This window comes from Nuphar pumila, chromosome 2 (genome assembly GCF_984573655.1).
Source record: "Nuphar pumila chromosome 2, dmNupPumi1.hap1.1, whole genome shotgun sequence".
NCBI lineage: Eukaryota > Viridiplantae > Streptophyta > Magnoliopsida > Nymphaeales > Nymphaeaceae > Nuphar > Nuphar pumila.
In genome coordinates this window covers 65,047,756-65,051,678 of record NC_143250.1, presented here as the reverse complement: position 1 = coordinate 65,051,678, position 3,923 = coordinate 65,047,756, and the positions used below count along the sequence as shown (strand labels likewise).

Sequence of the window (3,923 nt, the reverse complement as noted above, 5' to 3'; positions counted from 1 at the left end):
GTGGATAGTGTTTTGATTTTTTGCTACCAAATCTGAGAAATATAGAATTTGACAGATATCCTAATCTGTTTACACCTAAAAAGTGGATCTGGTATGAGCTTGTCACCATCAAACTCGAATCCGTTTAGTCAACATCCGATTAGTGGAATATAGTATTGACCACATGTTGTCCTTATCCGAACCATTTACATCACTAAAACCATGTTATATTTTGCTTAATACTTGCACTAAATCGCCTTTCATATAAATAAATGTAGGTTTTTCAGTCCACCATCCATCTCTCTCTCTCTCTCTCTCTCAGACGTTGGTAAAGTACACACGTCGAAAAATGGCAAGTCCAACTGCAATTTCTCCTAAATCCTAGCTGTGGTCCAAATCCAAGAAAGAAGCTGATTACCGATTAGGCCTCTATGCTTTTAATTTTTGGTCCAATGCTAAGCTTGGCAAGTCACTTCATCCATCAATTTCTATAAAAAAAAGGGAACAAAAAACATAAAATAAAAGTGTATAATATAAATTCAAGTTTTTTGTAAGCGTTAGACAGATATAAAGTAGCTCCTTGGTCGACTGATGTTCTGTTTAATTATGAACACATCGATCTTGATCTTGACTTTCTAGATATTCATATATATTTTATTAGTAAAGTTTGCTAACATCCGGCCTATTAGCTCAGTTGGTTAGAGCGTCGTGCTAATAACGCGAAGGTCGCAGGTTCGAGACCTGCATGGGCCACTGTATTTTTTTTATATTTTTTACAAGTCATTGAGGCCATGATTTCTAAGGTGGATCATGGGTTCCTTATTTTGGACTAATTTTTAGATAAGGACATTTCCAACCATAAGCTATAACCAAAAGGTCTCGATAAGCCCAAATATATGTGATTTATTTTGTTTTGTTTTGTTTTGTTTTTTTGGTAGAATAAATTTTTTTTTTATACTTTTTACAAGTCATTGAGGCAATGATTTCTAAGGTGGATCATGTGTTCCTTATTTTGGCCTAATTTTTAGATAAGGACATTTCCAACCATAAGCTATAACAAAAAGGTCTCGATAAGCCCAAATATATGTGATTTATTTTGTTTTGTTTTGTTTTGTTTTTTTGGTAGAATAAATTTGGATTCCGATTTGAAGTGTTGGACATGGTGGGATTCATGGACCCCATCTCAACGTGAACCCAGTTTGCTGAATAGGCCACTTACACAGACGTGGACCCACCAGACTCATGAGGATTGGGGACGTCCAAATGAAATCATGATTTTCATGACCCGATTGATAAATAATAAGACCCGACTAAGACCCAGGTTCGGATTCCAAGGTCCGATTAATACATGGACCAGCGTATAGTTTGTAAAATCTTATACCAGACCCAGGCTCGACCCAAGTTCCGACAAAGACCCGTAAATTTTCAATGTAAAAATGATAAAAATATTATTTTACTGGGTATGGTTCTGGTCCGGTTTATGTAGTTCTTATCCCGGCTATGGTTTCTCTTATAGCGGATTCTATTAGACCCAGACCCGATACCATACCCAAAAAATGGTTCGAAGTCTGATTCTACCTGGGTCCGAACCAAACTTGACCCATTGACACCTCTAGTTTTAAGTAGTCATTTTGTTTTCTTTGGTTAATGAGACGGATTTTACTTCGTTTGGACTTTAGAATAGGGTTGTGAACATAGGTACCACTAGGCCCGACTCGTACTTAGATGTCTATGTATGGACATAAAAATGCCGACTCAAATGTTATTCAGGCCGAGTTGAGTCAACCCAACTAACATATGGGTTGAGTTCTCTCAAAAAATAAAAAATAAAAACATGGGTTGGGTTTGAGTTACAATTTTGGCTTCTTTTTTTTATTGTTTTGTTAGGACAAGAGGAAACCCCCACCTCCAAGACTCCAACCACACATTGTTGGGTTTGTGATTGGTAAAACCCTTGAGTTCTGGGGAGTACTCCGGGCTCCGACCTTGCGGCAAGGGACGCTTTTCTTGGGTTTCAAACTCGTGACATCCCATCATCTTGTTGAAGCCACCGCTACCAAATGAGCGGAGCCCTTATCCCTTTTGGGCAACCCAAGCATTTTCTTATACATTTTTATCTAAAAAAAGAAAAATACCCTCTAAATCATGTGGGTTGGGTTTGAGATTCCGTTTCATAGGCCCAACATGACCCAAATCCAAGTGTTCGTTAGTTGGAGGGGTTTGGGTGCACCTTGATGGGTCAAAAGGGGCTCAATTTTGACTGATGTATTTGGTTTGATAAAAAATGAGATGCATTTTTCATCGACTCCACTCAACCCGAATCGGTCAATTCGAGCCAGTTGGCATCGATTTGTAACAACATTGACCTGACCCTTTAGAAGCTACATGTATTCACCAAGTGAGCGTCGCCATTGATATGATCTTAGAAAGAACTGATCCTGGGCAAGATGAGCTTCCACCCTCTTCTCAAGAATTTGACCAAACTGCTTGGGCAACCCGGTCAGCAAAATGCAGTTTTTTTGTTTTTAATATGCAGTTTTTTTGGGGATAATTGAAGAAAAGCCACATCACTTACCAATTTTATTGGCGTAAAAAAATAATATAATAATGCATTTACTGCCATTAATGTGAAATTAATGGATGCTATACTAAATTGCTAATGATTCAATTCAACCAGGTCACAAGGGGACACTAGGCTAGGCTTGCTTGGCTGACAGCCAAGCTTGTCACAATGGCCATCAGCATCAGATTGGTTGGACCAACTTGGATTCCACACTGGGACAAGACCAAGCCAATTATATTAATAAAAGCACTCAGTGATGTAATTGTCTTGAGATGCAGTTGACTAAGACTTTCACTACCCCACGTGCTACCATGTTACAGTGTTCCTGCATGCAGCTCAGCTGCATAAGAAACAAACTTATGTCGGTGTAAACGCTTTACAAAGGCCTCATTCTTCATGCAGCCTTGCCCTTTCATGCCAGACCTCCAACTTCATATAGCCGTCCATCTTGAGATGGATGCCCATAATTGCACAGTAGCAAAAGTTGCCTTCACCGTGCAGCCAAATAAATTCACCAGAAATGACTCATGACACTGCTGTACTGCATCAGGAAACCACCTTTTTGGTGAAGAGTGGGGAGAGCCCAATTGCTCTCTCTCTCTCTCTCTCTCTCTCTCTCTCTCTCTCTCTCTCTATATATATATATATATATATATATATATATATATATATATATATATATAAAGAAAATGAAAACCTACAATAAATCATGCTAATGATTTTTTGGCAATTTTTCTGAAATTACTCTCATAGATTGTTCAACATGATTGATTTATAATCATGCATTTTGGATGAAAAAAATGATATTTAAAGTCTTAAAGAATTATGAAAATTATATGTCATTGATTTTTGAAACCTTACAAAAGCCTATCCATGCAAATCAAATGCTTTAAAAAATGATTTCTATAAAAACAAGACATCTGCATGATTAGAATTTAAAAAAAATACCAAAAATCTAATAACATGTTTCATTGTAGATCATGCCCATTTTGTAAGTTTTCATTTCCTATATGTAGGGAATGAAAACCTACCAAATGGGTAGGTGATAAATGAAACATGCTAATGAATTTATGGTGTTTTTTCTCAAAATTTGACCTCATATCGATTTACTAAAAATCGACTATATATATATATAACATTAGCTAATGTCAACATAACCATTTGAATGAGATGAAAATCATATGCACATGTCATGTTGGCTCAATTCGACTTGATGGATGAATTCATCATGGTTTAAATGCTAGGAACCAGTTTTTTGATCATGCCTTTTCGACCAAAAAACACAGTTTTATGAGCCTAGTATCACACATTGTATGTTGTTGATTTTTCAAGGTTCATAAATCCGAATTACACATAGTTTCCACTAACAACATATAGGTTA

At 36.8% G+C, this 3,923-nt stretch overlaps 1 non-coding gene across 1 annotated transcript; it reads left to right on the top strand.

Annotated features, from left to right (window-relative positions):
- The first annotated feature begins 658 nt into the window (after positions 1–658).
- TRNAI-AAU (transfer RNA isoleucine (anticodon AAU)) lies at positions 659–732 on the top strand. Its single transcript has one exon. It is a non-coding gene; the product is annotated as a tRNA-Ile (tRNA).
- The last annotated feature ends 3,191 nt before the right edge of the window (positions 733–3,923 follow it).